This window comes from Nycticebus coucang, chromosome 23 (assembly GCF_027406575.1).
Source record: "Nycticebus coucang isolate mNycCou1 chromosome 23, mNycCou1.pri, whole genome shotgun sequence".
Lineage (NCBI taxonomy): Eukaryota > Metazoa > Chordata > Mammalia > Primates > Lorisidae > Nycticebus > Nycticebus coucang.
The window spans coordinates 12,492,906-12,506,330 of record NC_069802.1 but is presented as its reverse complement, the minus strand read 5'-3'; the positions used below and the strand labels follow the sequence as shown (position 1 = coordinate 12,506,330).

At 41.7% G+C, this 13,425-nt stretch overlaps 1 protein-coding gene across 12 annotated transcripts in view; it reads right to left on the bottom strand.

Moving 5' to 3' along the window:
- APBB2 (amyloid beta precursor protein binding family B member 2) overlaps positions 1–13,425 on the bottom strand; it is a 425,552-nt gene that overhangs the window by 248,355 nt on the left and 163,772 nt on the right. The window contains exon 4 of one of the 12 annotated variants that reach the window (XM_053577900.1): positions 11,957–12,096. The exons of the other annotated variants lie outside the window; for them this stretch is intronic. The gene's annotated coding sequence lies outside the window, so the exon portion shown is untranslated. The remainder of the gene's footprint in view (positions 1–11,956; positions 12,097–13,425) is intronic. 12 annotated transcript variants of the gene reach the window in all.

Sequence of the window (13,425 nt, the reverse complement as noted above, 5' to 3'; positions counted from 1 at the left end):
TTATGTTGACCACCTCCGTGTGCTGGCCAGTTTGTCACAGTCCCTCAGGTGGTCCACTTACAAGGTTCGCTGTATTGTGAGAATACAAAAAAGCTCCCAGAAGTTAATGTTGTGACCACAGAAATAAAAAATCAATAGAAGGGTTAGAATAATGATAAAGGTAAATGTTCCCCAAAAGTAGAATACAAAGATACAAAGATGTGTATCAGCATTTTTTTTTAACAATAATTAAATTGGAAGAAAACCCCAAGACTTCCAGCAAATGACCAGTAGAAGCTGCAGAAAAGAGGAAACAGAACAGTGGGAAGAAAATTACCCTCTGCCCTCCCCACACGGAAGCTGCACAGTGGATGAGAAGTCACATCACGTTATGACAAAACCTCAGAACATTGGGAAATTTTTTTTTTTTTGTAGAGACAGAGTCTCACTTTATGGCCCTCGGTAGAGTGCCGTGGCCTCACACAGCTCACAGCAACCTCCAACTCCTGGGTCCAAGCGATTCTCCTGCCTCAGTCTCCCGAGTAGCTGGGACCACAGGCGCCCACCACAACGCCCGGCTATATTTTTTTTTGGTTGCAGTTCAGCCGGGGCCGGGCTTGAACCCGCCACCCTCAGTATATGGGGCCGGCGCCCTACTCACTGAGCCACAGCGCCGCCGATTGGGAAATTTTTTAAAGTACCCTAAAAGCTTCCCAAAAAGAAAAAAAAATGTTATATACAAAGTAAACAGAATTGGAAGAGTATCCAACAAGTGAGCAACAAAACAGAAGAAAATGGAGCGGAGTCTCTAAAAGTCTCTGAAGTAATCTGCAACTGTAAATCCAATTTAAATCATGAGAGGTTAAATGATATTGTCACAGGTTCCAGATCTAAACAAACAAACAAACCCATGCACACTTTCTCACAAAGCAATTGGGCAATGCTTCCTAAAGAGTCAAAACAAATGCCATCCAGAAAAGTAGTCAATCTTTTTGGCGGGTGCCTGTAGCCCCAGCTACTCGGGAGGCTGAGGCAAGAGAATCGCCTAAGTCCAGGAGTTGGAGGTTGCTGTGAGCCGTGACGCCACCGCACTCTACCGAGGGCCATAAAGTGAGACTCTGTCTCTACAAAAAAAAAAAAAAAAGAAAGAAAGAAAGAAAAATAGTCAAGAACTTCCGTATGACTGTAAGGGAAAATTCTAGTTCCACAGCTGTGCATCAGGCCCAAGAACAAATAGTCCAGGCCAGGTGTGGTGGCTCACACCTGTAATGCTCATGCTTTTGGAGGCTGAGGCAAGAGGATCATTTTAGCTCAGGAGTTTGAGACCAGGGTGAGCAAGAGCGAGAGCTAGTCTCTACTAAAAGTAGTAAAATTAGCCGGCATGGTGTCACACACCTGCAGTTCCAGCTACTTGGGAGGCTTAGGCGGGAGGGTTGCTGGAACCCAGGAGTTTCAGGTTGCTGTGAGCTATGATGCTACAGCACTCTAGCCTGGGCGACAGAGTAAGTCCCTGTCTCCAAAAAAGAATAAACAGTCCACAATGGAGCAGACAAGCAGAGGGCTCCAGGAAAAATGTCAGGCATACATATATATAAGAACCAAGAGGTGAGCCATTGTGTTTTATTGTGTTGCAGAATTAAGACAAACACACAGCATATAAATACAATACTAAGCACAAAAAAAGAAAAAAGATTTTTAATATGCTACACAAGAGAGAAAACACAACAGTATACTGCATAGCTCAGAGGTGAAAAATATTTACAGTGAAAACAAACGGAGATGGCACTACCTTAAAGCATAAAGGGCAGGTATTTAAAGGAGGGAGAATTGAAGAAAGCTAACCCCTCTTCTTCCTTTTTTTTTTTTCCTTCTTTTTTTTGCCGTTTTTTTGGCTGGGGCTGGGTTTGAACCCACCACCTCCGTCATATGGGGTTGGCACCCTACCCCTTTGAGCCACAGGCATCGCCCCCCTCTTCTTCCTTAATGGGAAGTCAAGTTGAATGCCTCAAATTGAAAAGATAATTTAAGAAATACCAATATAAACACATAAATCTGTTACACGGAAGTAAATACCAGAAGAAGAGCTAAATGAACTGAAACTGCTTTCAAGAAATGTAAAAAGTCGATGCAAATCAAGTGGGGCAGGAATTTGTAAGCTATATGCACACATGTATTATTGCAATTAAAAATGGATTTTTAAAAGGGTAAAAGTTGATCAATGAAACATATAAACTACTCAGCTGTGTAAGACAAACTGATAATGTGAATTTCATTTTCTATATAAACAAGAAAACAGATAGATCTTAATCTGTGCCTCGTATGTTAACATTCAACTTAATGCATTTTATCTTACTTTAACGATCACACTGAGAGGTCAAACATTTCTAAATCTTCATGCCTATAGCTTTAATTGAGACATAGGAAGGTCCCTGGAAACCAGTACACAAGGAAGAACCAGTCATCTTGATATCAAAGAACTCATTAAACTCATTAGCTGCAGCTCCATATGGATAAAAACGCCTCGGTTACATCGTAACTTCCAGGGCTTGCCATCCAGAGTTCCTACCGGTGCTTCTTATAAGTTTCATCCTTGTGGGAGAATAAGGATAGGGGACTGTTCAGCATTTAGATTCCATCTGTCTGTATTTGGAGAATTCTTCGTCATGTGATTTTTGATGAGAGATACATCTTTCAACATAGAAGCAACAAAAGAGGCTGGGCACAGTGGCTCACACCTGTAATCCTAGCACTCTGGAAGGCTGAGGCAGGTGGATTGCCTGAGCTCAGGAGTTTGAGACCAGCCTAAGCAAGAGAGAGAACACGTCTCTAAAAAAATAGCCAGGTGTTGTGGCAGGCGCCTACAGTCCCAGCTACTTGGGAGGCTGAGGCAAGAGAATAGCTTGAACCCAAGAATTTGAGGTTGCTGTGAGCTGTGATGCCATAGCACTCTACCAAGGGTGACATAGTGAGACTCTGTGTCAGAAAAAAAAAAAGGAAAAGAAAAGAAAAACTGTCAAAGGGCAGAGAGACAGAAAAAGATTCCAGGGTGGCGCCTGTGGCTCAGTGGGTAAGGTACCGACCCCATATACCCGAGGATGGTGGCTTCAAACCCGGCCCCGGCCAAATGGCAACAAAAAACAGCCGGGCATTGTGGTGGGCGCCTGTGGTCCCAACTACTTGGGAGGCTGAGGCAAGAAAATAGCTTGAGACCAAGAATTTGAGGTAGCTGTGATGCCATAGCACTCTACTGAGGGTGTTAAAGTAAAACTGTCTCAAAAAAAAAACAAAAAAACTGTAGATACAAAAATGGATGGACACTCACCTTTCCAGAGTCTCTTGCAGCCTAGGTAGGAGCACACAACTTAGCCTTGGCCGACTCCAAATCTAGAACTAGAGACACAGGAGGAGTTGGGTCAGGGCAATGGTGACAACCCCCAATGCCCAGAGGCAGCAAAGGCTAAGGTGACAGAATTGGGACCAAGCTTCTGGTCCCCATGGGGTGGTCGACATGAACACCAATGTCCAGTGTTTGGTGACAGGCTCCACCCTGCAGAGACCTAGGCAGACTGTTTGCCCTTGGCTATGAATCTGGCTGTGTACTCTCCTTTAGTTCCTTGTTTTTCTCTCTACTTCATGCAAGTTCAGAGCCTACCCAGTATCTTCTCTTCCAGATCATTCAGCCATTCTCCACTGCTTCTGGGTAAGAACCCTGACGGGTCCATTGCCCAGGATATGGGTCCAGACAAGTGGCTGTCTACTCACTCAAGGATGACATGTTTATGTTTTACAGTCCGAATAAAACTATGTTTTGTTATGGGTTACAGAAATTCTGTCAGACTCTACTGCTTTCTACCGTTAACCAACACAAAGTTTTAAACCATAAACTGACTATACAATGAACTTTACTTTGGGAATAGAACCATTTGTGAATTGGGAGCTGCCACTATTCACATCTGGCCAGAGACGGGCGCCCACAATCCTTAGTACTGTGAGTGGGCAAAAGAATAGTGGGTGCAGAAGAAAAATTCTGTCTTTCCACATAAGCACGGCTTTCTAAGCGATGAGGCAGTTTGAAAATCAGTGATGGGGAACGACACCTGACCACAGAAATGCAAACCAAGGCGTCTAAAGATTTATAATGGAGTGTAGAAACATCAATATTGCTGCAAAGCTGCATCCATCCATCAAATCAGCGTACTGCAACATATTTACTCCCAAGTCTCAGGAAGCTGAACCCAGGCAATGTATCTGCATGTCTTGGGCTAACCGCACGAATTTCGCAGATGAAGCTAAAAGTTAAGACGGATAGATGAGAACGAGCTATTGAGGGTGACCAGAAAGGCTTCCTAAAATAGTCAAATGCAGTACCAGCATGAACAGAAATGTGCAGGCAGAGAAAGCCAGTCTCTCGCTGGGCCCATTGTCTCTGGAAACTGAGGAAGTCTTTCATGACAAAGAACAGTTACCTTTTGTTAGCTGTACACAACCAGATTATACACACCCCATAAAGAGAGCTTAGAACATAAATCGCAGAGCTTGGTGCATACATATAATTTCTCTTCCTGCGGTGTTTATTTCATAGACACTTGCCAAGAGATCAATCCCTCAGTCACTGAACTCAGGACCATAAATCACGTTGGGGAAAAAAAATTAATTTTATTTTAGTTGGTGATGTAAAGGCTCCTTCGAATTCCACCAACTGCCAAATCATCTTTACCACGTATGCCAAAAGTCAAGTCCCTCGACACATCTACTGGCTGCTAAAGCAAGAGCTTCATTTCATCCACAGCCATCTAAGGGAATTCAACGATGCTCACATAGTGTCTTTCAAAGCTGAGGTAAATTTGTCTGAGTCAACCTCAAATTACCCTCTTGTTTGGGGATCACAACAGGACGGGGATTCTGCACAGCAGTTTTGTGTGTGTATCAAAATACACGGTCTAATCACCACCGGTCTGTAAAGAACATGGCATAATTCTCTCTTTAGGTTTCAGAAATGAAAAAAGAAATAGGAAAAAAAAAAAAATGCCAAAGCCATTCCCAAAAGCTGTTTCCAAGACTGGGTTTTTGAGAAACTTAAAACTCGAAGTCAGTTTTTTGCTGGGGCTGGGTTCAAACCCGCTACCTCCGGCATATGGGCCAGTGCCCTACTCCTTTGAGCCACAGGCGCCATGAAGCAGGCAAATTCACAGCCAGCTAATGACCTTGCAATGACAGAACCATAATAAATGGCTATTTGCAAAACCGACTGATTGTATCCAATGCCTGAATTGTTGATACTTAGTTATATAGAAATATTTTTTTGTTTTTTTCCCCACTACAAAGGCTTTATAGACCCTCCAAAAATTTATAGAGAGGGGCTTTATTTTATCTAGTGAAGGTTCCGTTTCTAACCATCACAAGTAGCAGAATTTTAAACTTTTACTACAAAAATCTTTATTGGTGTAATCTCTCAAACACCTTCTCAATGTGAGATTTTTCTAACTAAATAAATATGAGATAGAACGAAAAATGGCATTGATGTCACCAAAATCACAGAATGTCAATTGACAGTGAAGTTTTGAGGAAATCATAAAATAGCAAATATTGTCATTCATTTGAAAAAGAAGTATAATAGAAAGTCAGTCACATGAACCTGTTAGGAACACAGTCCTTAGTGGGTAGAGAACAGGATAGAGGTGTGTGACACAGTTAAGGGACACGAGGCGCTCAGCACGTTACAGAAACACAACGTGTGGAATCTACATCACAGACCGTGCAGGACACAGGTTTAGACTTGAAGAAAAAGGAGGTTAGACAGGTCAGGTGGAGCCACTTTCTGTCAGGCAAAATTTATTTTATTACACGTGACATGGTATGTTCATACCTTGCATTTTAAACGACACCGATCTACAATGCTGCCAAAGTCAATTTCGTGCAACTAAGGGATTCTGCCCATGTCTTTCCAGCATCCCTCATCACACTGCACTATATAATCTGTGATAAATCCTACTGTTCCACTAGACAATGAGATTATCCAAGTCAGACAGGTATCCTGTTTAACTTTGATTCCTTAGCTCTTGGAAACTACTAAACACATAATAATACAACGTATTCTTTGTGGACAGATGGATGAGTGAAAAAATTAATGAATGAACAGTGTTATAGCAATAGCTATTTAGTCAGTGATTTATTTAAATATGAAGGTTGATTCTTCACAATAAAAGACAGTTCAGGGGTCTTCTACAAAAAATGGTCAAAATTATAACTAAAAAGTACACAAAGGAGTTGTTCACCGAATCATTCCTATTCACAATAGGAAAAATGGCAACAATCTAAATTTTCAATGTTGGATAGTAGGCAGTTATTGTTATGGTCATACACTAGGCAGATTATGAAGTTTGTGTTTGTGTGTGTGGTTTTTTTTTTTGTTTTGTTTTGTTTTTTTTGAGACAACAGTGTCACGATATTGCCCTGGATAGAGTGCCATGGCATCACAGCTCACAGCAACCTCAAACTCTTGGGCTTAAGCAATTCTCTTGCCTCAGCCTCCCAAGTAACTGGGACTACAGGCGCCCGCCACAACGCCCAGCTACTTTTGTTGTTGTTGTTGTCATTGTTGTTTGGCAGGCCTGGACTGGGTTTGAACCCACCAGCTCTGTTATACGTGGCTGGCACTCTAGTCACCAAGCCTGTTTTTTTGTTTTGTTTTTGAGACAGAGTCTCAAGCTGTTGCCCTGGGTAGGGTGCTGTGGTGTCACAGCCCACAGCAACCTCCAACTCCTGGGCTCAAGTGATCCTCTTGCCTCAGTTTTTCTATTTTTAGTAGAGATGGGAGTCTCACTTTTGCTGAGGCTGGTCTCAAACTTGTGAGCTCAAGCAATCCACCCACCCCAGCTTCCCAGAATGCTAGGATTACAGGCATGAGCCACCATGCCTGGCTAGATTAAGTAGTTTTTGAAAATGACCAATACAAATGCCTATAGCAGGGGGAAATTAAGATACAACAGTAATAAAAATAAAAGGAGCAAAATAGGATATATGCTATAACTATAACCAAAAATAAGTACTCATGCAAAAGAAAAAAAAAAGACTTGAATGGAATACATATAAAAATACTTAAGTATGCTGGTTTAGACCTTATAAGTAATTTTTTCCACTCTAAACTTTTTGTAAAACTGTTAATGGTCATTTATGGGTTCTATTAATTATTACAATGGTCATTAATAGAACTCATTTCATCAGCTCTAACTGCTGTTAACCGAAAGATGCACCAATATTTTATGTATTAAAAATAAAAACGGAAGTGCTGCCGGTAATAGCTGTAAAATGTTAGCAATTACAAGAGACATCAAATTTCAAAGATGTTAAAATGTGAATTTTAAAATGGAATACATATTATAAAACAGTAGTATAAGAAATATTTTTTGGTGAAGTAAACTTGATTTTTAGTACTGATTAGATAACAACAAATTACGATATCCATGGAAAAACTGACAAAAGTTTCTTAAAGAAATAAATGTTTTGATTGACAAAAAGAAGTTCTGAGTAAGGATGAAGGCAATAACAGACACAAGGAGGTTGGGAACGCAGAAGGCAGGTGTATGCCATATCCCTGAGATAAAATGTTTCCAGTCCAAAAGGACTGAGTACATAGAATTAAAAAAAAAACCAAAAAACCACAAAACTTAAAAGTGCTCACTTTGGCAACAGTTTAAAATTGCACACGAGCTTCAGAGAAGATTAGCGCGGCCCCTGCACAAGAATCACAAATTGGTCGAGCGCTCTGCGTGTTTAATCAGCACACAAAGCATACGTCTATCCAATCATCACGGTGTACGCTTTGAACATAGTATATAATCTTTGTTAATTAAATATTAAAAAAACTATGTAGCTAGAAAATTCCTGATTTACAAGGGGGAAAGGGGAATAAGAAAGAGATGAAGGAACGGAGGGAGAAATTAAAGTATACCCAGAGGCCTGAACGAGAGTCTCAGCTTCCGCGTAAAAGAAGTCATGAAATGAATTGTTTAGAATGGCATTTCCTTGAATTGTTTTAACATTGAAACTGCCTGTGGCTCATAATCACAGAGAGAGCAATTCCCTAAATTCTGGAACTGTCAGATTTTCTACATAGGGGAGGTCGGATGGGGAGAGGCAAGGGATCTACATGCTGGATGACACATTATGGTTCATAAAACTGAAATTAAAATTTGGAATTTTAAATTCTCCAAGCTTTCCTAAATCAATTAGCTTTTTTTTTTTTTTTTTTTGTAGAGACAGAGTCTCACTGTACCGCCCTCGGTAGAGTGCCGTGGCCTCACACAGTTCACAGCAACCTCCAACTCCTGGGCTTACGCGATTCTCTTGCCTCAGCCTCCCGAGGAGCTGGGACTACAGGCGCCCACCACAATGCCCAGCTATTTTTTGGTTGCAGTTCAGCCGGGGCCGGGTTTGAACCCGCCACCCTTGATATATGGGGCCGGCGCCTTACCGACTGAGCCACAGGTGCCGCCCTAGCTTTTTTTTTTTATTAATATTATTAGCTTTCCATTTAATATAATGACAATGAATTAATCTCACCTGAACTTGTACCAGTTCAGTGTAAAGAAAATATAAGAAACTTTCAAGAAAAGAATCAAATCCCGGGACACTACTTAACGGTAAGAGAGTAACCACAATAATGTAACAAATTATAAGAGGGCGGGCTTTGTGACTCTCCCCTGTAATCCCAGCACTTTGGGATACCAACACAAGAGGACTGCTTGAGGCTGTGAGTTCAAGACCAGCCCAAGCAACACAGCAAAACTCATCTCTACAAAAAGTTAAAAAATAAGACAGGTGTGGTGGGCACCTGTAGCCCCAGCTACTCAGGAGGCTGAGGCAGAAGGATCACTTGAGCCCAGGAGTTTGAGACTACTATGAGCTAGGCTGACACCACTATACTGGCCCATGCATCAGAGTCAGACCCTGTCTCCAAAAGAAAGAGAAAGAGAAGAAAAAAAGAACAAATTGCAATGAGCAGTGTGACAAAGGGAAAAATAGCAGCAGAGGCACTCAAGTTCATTATTTTAAAGCTCTGGTTATTTAAACCCTTTCTACAGGGTGGCCATAAATGTTGCATGCGATTTTAAATTTTAAATTGCAAGCAAACTTTATGGCTACCCTGTACATCTGTATGTGTCAGGTAATAAAATCTTTTGCATTGCTAAACTACAAAAACAAAATACAGAAGCCCAACACTAATCTGAAATATCAATTTGCTTAGGGCAAGAACGATTTACAAATAGAAGTCAACCTCTGAGAAAAATCTACACAATCAAGAGTTGCTTCTTCAAAAAGTCCAAAATTGACAAACCTGTAGGTAGACTAAGAAAAGAGAGAAGAATGTGGCTCGGCGCCTGTAGCTCAAGCAGCTAGGGCGCCAGCCACATACACCAGAGCTGGCGGGTTCGAATCCAGCCTGGGCCCGCCAAACAGTGATGACAACTACAACTTAAAAATAGCTGGGCATTGTGGCAGACACCTATATTCCCAGCTACCTGGGAGGCTGAGGCAAGAGAATCACTTAAACCCAAGAGTTTGAGGTTGCTGTGAGCTGTGATGCCACAGCACTCTACCCAGGGTGACAGCTTGAGACTCTGTCTCAAAAAAAAAGAAAAAGAGGGTGGCGCCTGTGGCTCCGGGGGGTGGGGCGCTGGCTCCATATGCCGGAGGTGCCGGGTTCAAACCCAGCCCTGGCCAAAACTGCAAAAAAAAAAAAGAAAAAGAAAGGAGAAGAGTGAAATAACTAAAATCAGAACTGAAAGAAGGAACACCACTACTGATTCCGCAGAAATTAAACAGATGATAAGAGCACAATTGAAGGTCAGTAGTGGCCGTGACCAGCTGACAGTCACTTCTAAAGGTGGGGATTCGATGTTCTGAGGCCCTTGCAGAGGGTCCAGGGCCTGCCCAAGTCAGCAGCCAATGTGATGGCATGCTCCGAGTTTTGCTGAAAGTCATAAAGTGAACTTATGTATTCTGTAGGGAATTAAGTGTGTGTTTCTAAGTAAGGGATAGAGCGAAAAATGGGAAAGCGGACGGCCCAAAGAGCTGTCACAGTACTGGCAGCCATGATCAGCAAGATTCCCAAGGGAAAGGGAACTTTTGAAATCAAAGCATGAAGTACAGGCTTATCTCACCATGTGTAGACGGTTCCCTTTCCTGATCATTTCAGAGGAGGCATAAATGTAACCAGGAGTCCCAGTGGGTTTCCTTGCAAAGCATCACAGGTTAAACAGAGATTTCTGGACATGGCAACTCTGGCTGATAATCAGTGGGTGGTGTCCTGATGAACACCTAGAGTGTCTGCAGTCGGCATCCTTTCTGATGGGCCAGAAACTGGCTGATAACTGAAGGCTAAGTATCCCTTATCCAAAATGCGTGGGATCTGCATTATATACCTACTGGTTCAGCATCCCTAACCACAAAACCTCAAATCTGAAGTGCTCCCCTAAGCATTTCCGCTGAGCATCACCTTGGCACTCAGAGCGGTTCAGACTCTGAAGTGTCTGAGCTTTTTGGATTAGGAATGCTCAACCTATGTTTTAAGTCTCACCCTTCCAACAATCATGTGTCTCTCCATCCTCAGTATTTGCTACTGATTCCTGAGCCTGGAAGAACACTGACCTTGGTCATATATATTCAGTATTTATCCATTTGAGACTTTGGAATTAATAAAAATCCTACTAATAAACTATGCAGTAGCTATTAATATTTCCATTTTATTAGCTAAAAGTCTGAGACTCAGGGGGAGAACTCAATGATAGCCAGTGGCAGAGCCAGAATTTAATTCTAAGATGAACAGAACTTTAGGAATACACAGAAACATTCCCTCTACTCTGCAAATATAATCCCCTGGAAGAGCTAATATTGCGGGGAACAAGTAACGGTGGGACCTGAAGGCAAATGCATCACTACCTCATAAAATATTAATATGGAAAAGACTGATCAAAAGTATGTTTTTAATCTTACCCCCACCTGTCATACTGCAATTTTGTCAAGCATTATCTGGACACTAAAAGCTTTTACATACATTTTTGTACAACAAAACACTAATTTGTTTCCTCAAATCCATGTATATGAACTATAAAACCAGTTTAACCAGTTTTTCTCTTAATGTATTAAGAGAAAAACATACATTCTATTAATGTCCTTGGAGTCCCTATCGGAGTATCTATTTGATTAAAATATTACTGTCATTTTCATCAAAAGACGCCTTATCAAAAGATTTAAGGAAAAGGTAATCCAAGCTACTCGGGAGACCGAGGCAGGATTATCGCCTAAGCCCAGGAGATGGAGGTTGCTGTGAGCTGTGTGACGCCACGGCACTCTACCGAGGGCAATAAAGGGAAACTCTGTCTCTACAAAAAGGAAAAGGAATACAAGTTAACGGGTGGCGCCTGTGGGTGAAAGGAGTAGGGTGCCGGCCCCATATACAGAGGAGGTGGGTGGCGAGAAAAACTGCCCCCTCCTCAAAACCATTTCGTTGAAAGAGTTCGTCTGCAGGCACCCCCGCCCTCCGCCCGCATATTTCGGAAGTGGCGGGTTCAAACCAAGCCCCGACAAAAAACTGGAAAGAAAAAAAACAAGAAAGAACGAAGGAAGGAAGGGACGGATGGAGGGAAGGAGAAAGGTTGGGACGGAACGATGGAAGGAAGGAAGGAAGGAAGGAAAATGAAAGAGTAAAAGTGGTTCAGTGCCTGTTCCTCAGAGGAGTAGGGCACCGGCCCCAAGTTCCAGAGGCGGCGGGTTGAAACCGGGCCCCAGTCAAACACAGCAGAAGAAGGAAAATATTTAATAAATAAATAGATAAATAAATAGGCTGGCGTGGCGTGGGGGGGTGGTGCATAGCACAGTGGTTAAGGCACTAACCACATCCACCGAGGAGGCTGGCGGATTCCAGCCCTGTCTGACAAGCTACACAACAATGACAACTGCAACAAAGCAAAAATACCCTGGCGCTGTGGTGGGCTCATGCAGTCCCAGGTACTTGGGAGGCTGAGGCCAGACAATCGTTCACGCCCAAGAGTTGGAGGTTCTTGAGAGCTGTGACACCACACCAAGGCAATCTACGGAGGGTGACTCAGTGAAGGTCTGCCTCACCAAAAAAAAAAAAAAAAAAAATTCAAATGAATTCAAGTTTGAATTCAAAAATTCAAAAAATAAATTAATAAATGTTAAAATTGATCTAATATAGAAGTAAATAGACACGTAGCACACTTCCTGGAACAGAAACTCTTCCTCTCCCCGAACCCCCGCTTTCCAATCCAGAAATAAACTTCAGTAATGAAAAAAAAAAAAAAAAAAAAAAAAAGATTTAAGGAAAAAGTCTGAATTTAACAATTTACCCTCCAAATCATTTATTTAGGCCGTTGACAAAATCTCTGTTCCAAGAGATTATTTCCTTTACTTTCTGTGTAGAAAATAAGTGAAAATGCAACTGACTCAAATTACAATTGCTGTGAAAACACTGAAATTCTAAATAAAAAAGACCGTAAGATTTTATCAAAGGATGCTAGTTCCCTAGACACTACCCATCACCATAATAACCTTTAAATCCCCTTTCTCATATGGCTACACCAGCGCCTAGTTGTAACTCAAGTTTATTTTATTGAAATCAATTGGTTTTTCTCTATGGTACTTCTGATTCATTTCAGCTACTGTTTATTTTCTCTTTTTTCTACTTAGTACTGACCATTATACTAAGATATTAGTCTAATATGTAATCTTACTGGTACGACAACCATGTTAACTCATCAAAGCAGTCCACACGCTGTAAAGATTTCTGAAAATATACAGAATGCTACAAAATTCCTTTAGTAGGAGAGCGGTCATTTAATTTGGACACTTCTAACACAGAGAGGTCAGAATCAGAAATTATATCAAAACAGTAGGCACAGCTAAGACAGTCCCAGAAAACTGACCATGTAATTCAGCTTATTAAGGAGACAAACACTGCACTTAGAAGCAAAAGTCTCAAGAAATGAAGTCCATGGAGGAGAAGGAGGCATGTTTCACACGTGGGCAAAAAATCCAGAAGAGTCAAGTTAGAAAGTCAAAGAAGGTTAAAGTCTCTCCCAAGCATCGAAATCCAACGGCATTTCCAGATTACTTAAACACTGCTTCTCTCCTAGTTATTGAAACAGTTTGTACATGTGAACTAAGCCTCCAGACAACATATGATCTCTTTGCTTATTCGTTGGTTTATTTTATTGTCACCCTCACACTCTTCCTTGATGCCACCTGAACTTATCTCCCCATCTTTGAATTTCCTTTCCCTGTTTTCCTAATTTTATTTCCCAGCCCTGAACCAATAGCCTCGGTTACTGGGTATTTGCTGTGCACCAGGTGCTATGCTAAGTTACCTCCTACATAAAACGGGAAATCCGAAGCCGAATTAGACATAGTTCTGCCCAGGTAACT